This window comes from Erpetoichthys calabaricus, chromosome 17 (assembly GCF_900747795.2).
Source record: "Erpetoichthys calabaricus chromosome 17, fErpCal1.3, whole genome shotgun sequence".
NCBI classification, from domain to species: domain Eukaryota; kingdom Metazoa; phylum Chordata; class Cladistia; order Polypteriformes; family Polypteridae; genus Erpetoichthys; species Erpetoichthys calabaricus.
The window spans coordinates 41,017,789-41,028,587 of NC_041410.2; positions in this window are offsets into that span (position 1 = coordinate 41,017,789).

Below are 10,799 nucleotides of genomic sequence, written 5' to 3' on the forward strand. Positions count from 1 at the left end.
AATGGTTTATTTGAGTGCCACCCAACTTCAGCAGGTGTCGCTACTGCATCACAAAAGCCACAAAATAACGGCAAATGTGAAAAACTTCACTTATGAAGGACGTATACTGTACTAAAGTCATTATAGGCTCAGAAAGCGTGGTTACTACCTACTATTATAATATCAAATACAAAACCAATGAAAAAGTAATTATATAATGTAATGTAAACGGGAACGCTAATAGGTCAAAGTAAATCAGTTTAGAAATGTATACTTGCATTGGGCATTTCTTATTAGATATACCCATAGTTATACATCTACAACATTTACAAAAAGCTATAATGCCATTCATTATCTAGCTATATTAACGCATTTACTTGTTTTTGAGTAATTTTACGCTCTTAGGGCTCCTAATGATATTAGTATATGCACAGTATGCTGCATATTTTTCATTGCCATCACTGTATATTCTATATACTGTATACACGTCTACATTTTGTCCTTTAGACTGGCCTAACATTGCCAGATTTACACTTTGTAATAAACGTCTCCAGTGTGCTTTATAATTTTGTATTTTCTTGTATCCCTTTTAATTTGTAGCTTTCAATTAAGTAATCAGTGTCTTGTTTTAAAAGCCCCACGACCTTTAATGTTAGTCAAAATTCAATTTCTGACACTTTAGAGACCTTGCAGACATAAATGTATATTTATTCTGCAATTAAGAGAACAATTATTGTACACAGACAAAAGGTCACAAGACTGTCTTATTCATTAAGGTAGTTTTGTACAGATAAGGTAAATTAGCTGTATGAAAGGAAAAATAGTGTATACTTATAGATTCCCCATACAGTATTTAGTTATTTAACATTTTTCCAAATTAGTTTTATTTGCCTATCCTGTAATTGTATTCAGCTTTCAGCTGACAGTTAATACAACCATGTTCTCTGAAAATGGATTTCCTATTGAATAAAAGTGTGATCTGATTTGAAGAGGATAAATGCTAAAGCATTGTAAAAGAATATTATTTCTGAGCAATTTGTACGTTTTAAATTGTCAAATTTATTTTTCACAAATATGGTAATGATGATTTATAAAATAACATTTTGGCAATGTCTGGATCAAGGTTGGCAATCTCAGTGACCTGTGGGGACCCTGGAATAGAGCTTCTGCTACTTCTCCGAAGTGGAAAAAATCAACTGAAGTGGTATCTGAACAATGGTGAAGATGCCACTGGGCAGCATCCCTCAGAATATCTATTGGGTATCAATTACTGTTAAGAGACCCTGAACAGACAGAGGACACATTTCAGGGGTTACATTTTACACCTGACAGAAGTAATCAGCTTCTCAAGAGGTACAGGAATCTGTTACTGGAGAGAAGGATGTCTTGAATACTCCACTGTTTCTTTTGTGACCTTTGTCCACATCAGAAGAAGATTGCATTCAAATTTTTATGTAGTGTGTGCTTACACATACCCTCCAACCCCCCCCCCCCCCCCCCCCCCCCCCATCCCCCAAGGCTGTGTGGGTTTTTTGCAAATGCTCTGGCTAACTACCGCATTCTAAAGTCATGCAAGTTACATAAACTGTCTGAATTGGCTCTTGTAAAATGTGGTAGTTCTTCTGTTTATGACATTCTGCCATTGATTTTCACTTGTGTTCAGAGTCATTTTCATTCCACGTGACCCAATCTCTTTTACTGTTTAGATCAGAGATAAATAATATTCTCTTACAGAATTTCTTGATACAACTAAGAATTCATTTTTCCCTCAGTGACATGAAGCTGTTCACACACCTGAAGAAACAAAGTAGTCCTAAACAGTAAAGCTCCATGTACCACGTCTATTGTCTGTGATGAGGTTTTAATATTGTAATGTTAAAACTGGGCCATTTTTTTGATTAGACTGCCTTGGTCAATTATTATGAATCTGGGAAAGGTTAGGTAACATTTTACAAGTCATACATGCAAAAAATCCATAATATTTCCAGGAACTTGCAGTACTAGGGTGTTGTACCATGTTAGCCATTATGAATGTAGTGAAAAGTCAACCAAAATAACACCTTTTATTGGCTAACTAAAAAGATTACAATATGCAAGCTTTTGAGGCAACTCAGGCCCCTTCTTTAGGCGAGATGTAATACAGAAACTGGAGTTCCTTGTGTTTATATAGACACCTGGACAAATAACAACATTGGAAAACTTTTAAGTGAGACATCTTAAAAGTAAAAAATTAATAGACCTCTTCAGGCTAAGATTAATTTAGTAAGAGAGGAGAACAATGTACTGTATATTCAAGATCTTTGGATAAGATAACTGTTCAACAAAGTCTTTTGATGAGTTTCTGATGAGTTTTTCATTACAATGTTGGTTTGTAGACAGGCTGTCTGTGTCAGTCCGAGAGATGCAAACAATCCTCATATCTGGCCTGTGACGGATGGCCGGGGCCCATGCCTGGATGGGACGCCCTTTCACCACATCTGCCAGGGGGACAAGGGTGGGAAGCCCAGTATCTCCCCATGGATGCTAGATGGCAGCCTCTCTGGGTTGCAGCAGTGCCTTGGACTCCCCCAGGGCTGCATGGGGGTTGGAGTTCTGTGCAGCTTTGTGGGGTTCCGCAGGCACTGCCAGGGAGTACTGCAACAGGAGCGGCAGGCCCCTTTTGGGCACTGGTTTCACCTTACCTGGAAGTGCAGCCGGATGTCAGCAATCAACCACCTGGAGCACTTCCGGGTACCGAATACAAGGGAGCCAGCGACCACCACTCAGCGGACAGAGTCGGGTGGAGGAGGACAAGGTTGCCTGGGAGGAGTGGTGGTGCCAGAAGGAAAGTGCTTGGTGACTGTTGTGTGTTTGGGACTGTGTATTACCTGTGGGGTTAACGGGGAAGAAGTGCCCCACAGGTGAAGAGAAGTTTATTTAATTGTACACATGCCTCAGTGTGAATCTGTGTCGGGGCGGGCGCTATACAACCTCCAGTTCACAGGCCATAAAACTCTTGTCTCTATTTAAACCATGTTGTAATGTATTACATTTTAGCAGGAGTTTGACTTCCCATTATTCTTTTCTCTCTTGCTGTGTTCTGAAGTTGCCCATGAGCACTGTAACTTTAAAGTCCCTCTCACAGTGTCCATGGCTGTTGAAGTGGGCCGCTACAGGAACATCTGTGTTGCCATGTTTAATGTGGAACCTGTGGAAGTTAATTCTCTGGCAGAGTGTTTGTCCAGTTTCTCCCAAATAGAGTGCAGTGTCAGGACATTTCATGCAGAGAATTAGGTAGACCACATTAGATGATCTGCAGGAAAATTATCCCTTTATGTGATGTTCTAGTCGGCAGTGTGGTATAACTATACGGTCTGTATTATAAATGTGAGTACACATTTTACATCATATCTGTAGGCAGGGAGTTGTGCCATTTTCTGTTGGTTCACTTAGGGAGCTTCGGACAATTAGTTGCTGTAGGTTTGGTGGTTGTCTGTATGCCAGGAGGGGAGGTTCAGGAAATACATTTTTCAGTGTTTGGTCATTGTTTAACATTGGCTGAAGTTCTTTTATAATTTTTTGAAGTGCTTCAAGATGTGGGTTGTAGGTGACAACAAGGGGGATGCAGTTCTTGTTGTCTTTGTTTTTATATTCCAGAAGGTTGTCTCTGGGTATGACAGTAGCTCTTCTTATTTGAGTGTCTGTTGTTTTGGGGGTGTAACCTTGTCTGATGAAATCTTGTCTGAGCTCCTGCAGTCGTTTATCCCGGTTTGTCGGGTCTGAGCAAATACGATTGTATCGTATTGCTTATCTGAAAATAATGGAGTGCCTTATATATATATTGTTCAGACTATAGTCTATCTATCTATCTATCTATCTATCTATCTATCTATCTATCTATCTATCTATCTATCTATCTATCTATCTATCTATCTATCTATCTATCTATCTATCTATCTATCTATCTATCTATCTATCGTTTAGCTGTAATAACAACTTTTTGTTTTCCATACATTTTTGTGTCTCTTTGGGATTTTTTGGGATTATGGACCTCGGCTAACTGTATATATAGTTTGGTGCAGCCCTGTTGGGATCTGTGAGTACCACCAGGGGGTGCTACAGCTGTTCCTGAGCCCATATGGGCAATTCATTCATCACACCCGGAAGTGCTGCTGGATGTAGGTCATCAAGCACCTGGAGCGCTTCTGGGTAACGCATAAAAGGAGCCAGCAGACTCTACACAGGGAGCCAGAGTCAGGTGGAAGGGGGACAAAGCTTGCTGAGGAGGAGTGGAAGAGAACGGAAAGAAAGGAAAAGAATCCTAACTCTCCTCTTTTAAGTCAGTGGGTAACTGATGTTTTATATTATTTGAAACTGGAAAAAATCTAATTCTCACTTAGTAGGATCTGTGCAGAAATTTTTCAAAACCTGGCAGGATCTAATCAATAACATTTTATAATAAGCTTTTAAAGCACTGACGAAGCATATTCTCTCCCCATTTCTTTTTCTTCTCCATTTATCTTTATTCACTTATTAATTCATCTATTTACTTATTTTTACTAGCTTTAAGTTTTATTCGGCTGCCCATGCTCTCTTTCTCAGAGGTGGGGGTTGATTTGTTTTTAATCTTATTTTTGTAAAATTGATCTATTTGTATGGAATGTTGTGTGATTTCAATAAAATCAATAAAATTAAAAAAAAAAAAAAAGAAAGGAAAAGTATTGTGTGGTGTTTGTGCTTAGTAGGATTGTGTTGTACCAAAGGAAAATGGGGAAGGCGTTTCCCATGAGAAAAATAAAAATAAAAGGTTTGTCTTTTTATAAGTGTGCCTCTTGTGTTTGTCTGTGTCAGGTTGGTTGGCTGGTGAGACCCGGGTCCAAACACCACCAGACAAACATCACTTCTTTATAAAAAAGCACACGTTTATTTCTCTAAACACAGTCCTACACAGCACACGGTGCTTCCCAGCACTAAACACCCCTAACACGGGCCTTTCTCTCTCAGTCCGTGGGCTGCCTTTCCTCTCTTCACGGGAGTTTTGTCCTGCTCCCACTCCCGACTCTAGCTCCCTGATTGTAGGGAGGCAGCCCCTTTCATTCCCACCCGGATGTGCTCCAGGTGGCTGATGACACTCTTCCAGCAGCACTTCCTGGTGTGACGGAAGTGCTGCCCTTGCACCCGGAAGCACTCCGGGCGTCCCTGGAAGGATCTTCCTCCATCTTCCCAGGTGAGGCGGTAGTGCCTGTTTCCTGGACTCCATGATGCTCGGGGCACCCCCTGGCAGTGGCCACGGGCCCCATCGGCTCTGAGCCTCCTTGCTCCTTTCCCGTGGTCTCCTCAAGATCCAGGGAAGTTGCCCCCTCGTGGCCCGGGGGATGTATATGCCACCTCCTGGTCCTTCCAGGTGTCCCGGCTGGGTCTGTCCCCCAGCCTTCTGTGACAATATATATATATATATATATATATATATATATATATATATATATATATATATATATATATATATATATGTGTGTGTGTGTGTGTGATTAATTCATTTGAAGTCAGCAAAACAATGAAAACATTATTCAATATACACCAAAACAAACTTTAACAGCTGAATATCCTGACAGTACCTTCATTCTAATGTGCAAACATCAGATCATATGTGTAAATAATATCTTATTTATTGGGGAACTTTAAACAGCAGAAGTTCTTCAGATTCATAGCCTTTCCAATAGAAGAGTATTCAACTAAGGACCCTTATGTCATGAATCCAAAATATGTTCACCCTCATGTTCCAGTGAGCCATCAACTATACTTGGAGAAGGAACACTCTCCTTGAATATGGTGATTTAAAGTGAGAAATATGCTAGCTGGAATGAATGTGAAAATGTTGAGGTAGGGTATAAGAGACTGCTTCAGGTAATAATCCTAACAGGCACAATAATTGAGGAGCTGACTTAAACAATGAACCCTGGTGTTATAAATTGATCTATTTGTATGGAATGATTACAATAAAAATTAATAAATAAAAAAAAAAAAAAGAAACAATGAACCCCTCATTCTGAGCACTATGCCCAAAATTCTCTCAGCAGTGCTGATTCAAGTGTTACACAAGGCTCCTTCAAATCATACTGATATGATAAATCATCATCTCTGGTAATTTTGTCTGGTTAAAATAATAAATTTAAACCTGCCATCAAAGATACCGTTCTGTATTTTTAGAATTTAGATGTTGTTAGTCTTTAAATATGTTATATTTTACAGTCCATGTAAATTATGAAAGACAAATGTGCAATACCTATTAATTCTCTATCACCCAAACCATAATTTTATTCTTTAGAATTTAATTTAAGCAAAAAATACACACAAAGACATAGCTCACTACAGTAAATGCTAGCAAAAATAAAATATATCATTCCACAACAAATAAGATTTAGAGAATGGTTTAGTCCATGTCACACCCGATGCCTTGTTGTGGGTATGAATGGTACCAAAATATGTAACTGATTAAAAGTCTCAAGCAAAATATCTTATAATTAAATATGCCCTACTTCTTTCAGTTGCTCCCGTTAGGGGTTGCCACAGCGGATCATCTTCTTCCCTATTTTCCTGTCCTCTGCATCTTGTTCTGTCACACCCATCACCTGCATGTCCTCTCTCACCACATCCATAAACCTCCTCTTAGGCCTTCCTCTTTTCCTCTTTCCTGGCAGCTCTATCCTTAGCATCCTTCTCCCAATATATTCAGCATCTCTCCTCTGCACATATCCAAACCAACGCAGCTCGCCTCTCTGACTTTGTCTTCCAACCATCCAACTTGAGCTGACCCTTCTAATGTACTCATTTCTAATCCTATCCATCCTCGTCACACCCAGTGCAAATCTTAGCATCTTTAACACTGCCACCCTCCAGCTCTGTCTCCTGCTTTCTGATCAGTTTTAAAATTCCATTCAAGATATTTCAATGAAGATTGAACTATCTTGACAAATTTCTTTAAAGAATAAGTGTGTCAGATTTTAGCAAAGTTGGTCCATGGAGGAAACCGAGTTGTTTCATGTGGACAGAGACAGACATGGCTACTGCAGTAGGTGCTTCTTGTATGCAAATTAACCAAAAAAGACCACATTGTTAGAAACCTACAAGGATCATGAGATGAGAGAAAAATATAGTCAGGAATAAATTAAGTTCTAAATGCAAAAAGGTCACAAATCAAAATAACAGAACACTTTAGTTTAAGTGCTCCAGAAATGTATCTATTACTCCATTAACCTTATGTAACAAGACTATAACTTAGGTTTCTTTTGGTTTTTATAATACTTACAAAACATCAGTAGATAGGTTATTCATCTTTGCTGATCCCTAATGTAATCCCACCTCCAACTTGAATGCATCTGTCACTCCTACCGCAGACCTCACCACTGTCACACTTCCCTCGTACATATTCTGTACAACTCTTACGTACTTCTCTGCCACTCCCAACTTCCTCATACAATACCACAGCTCCTCTCGAGGCACCCTGTCATATGCTTTCTCCAGGTCCACAAAGACACAATGCAACTCCTTCTGGCCTTCTCTAAACTTCTCCATCAACATCCTCAGAGCAAACATTGCATCTGTGGTGCTCTTTCTTGGCATGAAACCATACTGCTGCTCACTAATCATCCCCTCACTTCTTAATCTAGCTTCCAGTACTCTTTCCCATAACTTCATGCTATGGCTCATCAATTTTATTCCCCTGTAGTTACTGCAGTCCTGCACATCCCCCTTATTCTTAAATATCGGCACCGTACACTTCTTCTCCACTCCTCAGGCATCCTCTCACTTTCCAAGATTCCATCTGGTTAAAAACTCCATTGCCATCTCTCCTAAACACCTCCATGCTTCTATAGGTATGTCATCTGGACCAACAGCCTTTCCATTTTTCATCCTCTTCATAGCTGTCCTTACTTCCTCCTTGCTAATCCATTGCACTTCCTGATTCACTATCTCCACATCATTCCACCTCTTCTCTCTCTCGTTCTGTTCATTCATCAGCCTCTCAAAGTACTCTTTCCATCAGCTCAACACACTCTCCTCGCTTGTGAGTACATTTCCATCTTTATCCTTTATCACCCGAACCTGCTGCACATCTTTCCCAGCTCGGTCCCTCTGTCTAACCAATCAGTACAGGTCCTTTTCTCCCTCCTTAGTGTCCAACCTCTCATACAACTTATCATACGCCTTTTCTTTAGCCTTTGCCACCTCTCTGTTCACCTTCCGCCTTATCTCCTTGTACTCTTGTCAATTTTCTGCATCTATCTGACTATCCCACTTCTTCCTTCCCATCCTCTTCCTCTGTATACTCTCCTGTATTTCCTCATTCCACCACCAGGTTTCCTTTTCCTCCTTCCTCTTTCCAGATGTCACACCAAGCACCCTTCTTGCTGTCACCCGTACTACATCTGCTGTAGTTTCCCAGCTGTCTGGTAACTCTTCACTACCACCCAGTGCCTGTCTCACCTCCTCCCTAAACTCTACCTTGCAGTGTTCCTTTTTCAACTTCCACCATTTGATCCTTGGCTTTGCCCTCACTCTCTTCCTCTTCTTGATCTTCAACGTCATCCTACAGACCACCATCCTATGCTGCTTAACCACACTTTCCCCTGCCACCACATTGCAGCCTTCAATCTCCTTCAGATCAACTCTTCTACATAGGATGTAATCTACCAGTGTGCATCTTCCTCCACTCTTATATGTAACCCTATGTTCCTCTCTCTTCTTAAAATACGTATTTACCACAGCCATGTCCATCCTTTTGGCAAAATCCACTATCCTCTGACCCTCTTCATTCCTCTCCTTGACACCATACCTACCCATCTCCTCCTCGTCTCCTCTGTTCCCTTCACTAACATGCCCATTGAAATCCGCTCCAATCACCACTTTCTGTCCCTTGGGTACACTGTTCATCACTTCATCCAACTCACTCCAAAAATCTTCTTTCTCATCTATTGCACACCCAACTTGAGGTGCATATGCACTAACAATATTCATCATCACACCTCCAATTTCCAGCTTCATAATCATTACTCTGCCTGACACTCTTTTCACCTCCAAAACACTCTTGACATACTGCTCCTTCAGAATAACCCCTACCCCATTTCTCCTCCCATCCACACCATGATAGAACAATTTGAATCCACATCCGATCAACCTGTCCTTACTCTCCTTCCATTTAGTCTATTGCATGCATAATATATCAACCTTCTTTCTCTCCATCATATCTGCTAACTCTCTCCCCTTACCAGTCATACAGCCAACATTCAAAGTTCCTACCTTCAGTTCCACTCTCTTTACGTTCCTCCTCTCCTCCTGCCTCCTGACATGTCTCCACCCTCTTCTTCTCCTTCTTCTTCTTCAGCCAACAGTAGCCCAATTTCCGCCAGCACCCTGTTGGCTAACAGTACTGGTAGCGGTTGTTGTTAACCTGGGGCTCAACTGATCTGGTATGGAAATTTGTATTGTTGTCCGCATATTGATTTGGCAAAATTTTACACCGGATGCCCTTCCTGATGTAACCCTCCCCATTTATCCAGACTTGGGACCAGCACAAAGCAACACATTTGTTTGTTCATCCCCTGTGGCTGGGTTATAGCCACAATAGTTAATAAAAGAGTTAAATATCAAATGAATTCATCGTCGCATTGGTGGACTAGCTGGAAATGATGGGGTAAAAAATCTTCATTGCAAAGAAAGGCACAGAGAAAATTTCCCTTAGAGCAGTTAAAACCACAGTCAGGAAGTGGGCTAAGTTCATTAAAATTCCTCATATCCAAAACCAAAATGCAAATGAAAGTTCATATTAGAAAATTAACGTTCTAAAGTCAAAATCAAGGAAAGCTGGACAATAATTTGCTTTTAACGAATTGTTAGAAGTTTGGGAGTTTATCCCTTTGTTTTCACAAAGTCTGGATGCCAAATAATATGCACCTCAATTTTTTATAATGGCAGTTGGATCACATGGTTAGCAACAAGCTCTGTGAAAATAATACAGAAAAAGGTGCTACTTGTCAGAAAACACTGGTGTCAGAAAAACACAAAGTGTCTTTTTGACATCACAGAAAATGATAAAGATAAATAGCAATAAATATAACAAAGGTTACATGTTCAAAATACTGTATTATACAAAATTAATTAGGTTACAAGTAAAAGCCTGTTGCAGGGTGGACATATAATAAACAAAGAAATGAATAAACTGAACAAATTAACTTCAAACTCGAAAACTATAGCCATCCCCAATCTTCCATTGTAAAAATTAATTTATTTAATCCTGAAAGACCACTTATGGCAAATTTTTCACGTAGTGTTCATTTTTCCACTCTTTTGTTCTGAAGAGGCAAGTAGCTTTGATGACTCTGAAACCATGAAATCACTGGTCTCTCTGCTGCTGTTTTGTTTGCTTTGTATCTGTTTTATTGAAATTATGCATATTGATATTAAGCAGACATTGATCAAATACAGTATCATAATGATCACTGGGGAAAGAGCACTTTCAGACTAATGGACTCTTCTCCACGTGCCTTTTCAGTGTTGGAATTTCACAAACTTAATTTTCTATTTTTAATGCCTCTCATCCAACAGGGGCTATTTGCTTTAGGGACACTCGCAGCAAATGTTGCCCTTGCCTCTCCCTGGAACTCTCATGATTCTTTCTCTCATTCTTCTTCTGAATCTTACTTTTTAAATCTCATTCTTTTGTAACTCTGGGTGGTGACGGTCAATTGGGCATTTGGCTCTTATATTGATAGATGGTCCTCTATGACATAGCTAGTCAAGGTATGTATGCCCCATGGTCCTGGCCACAGCAAGGATTAGCCTTA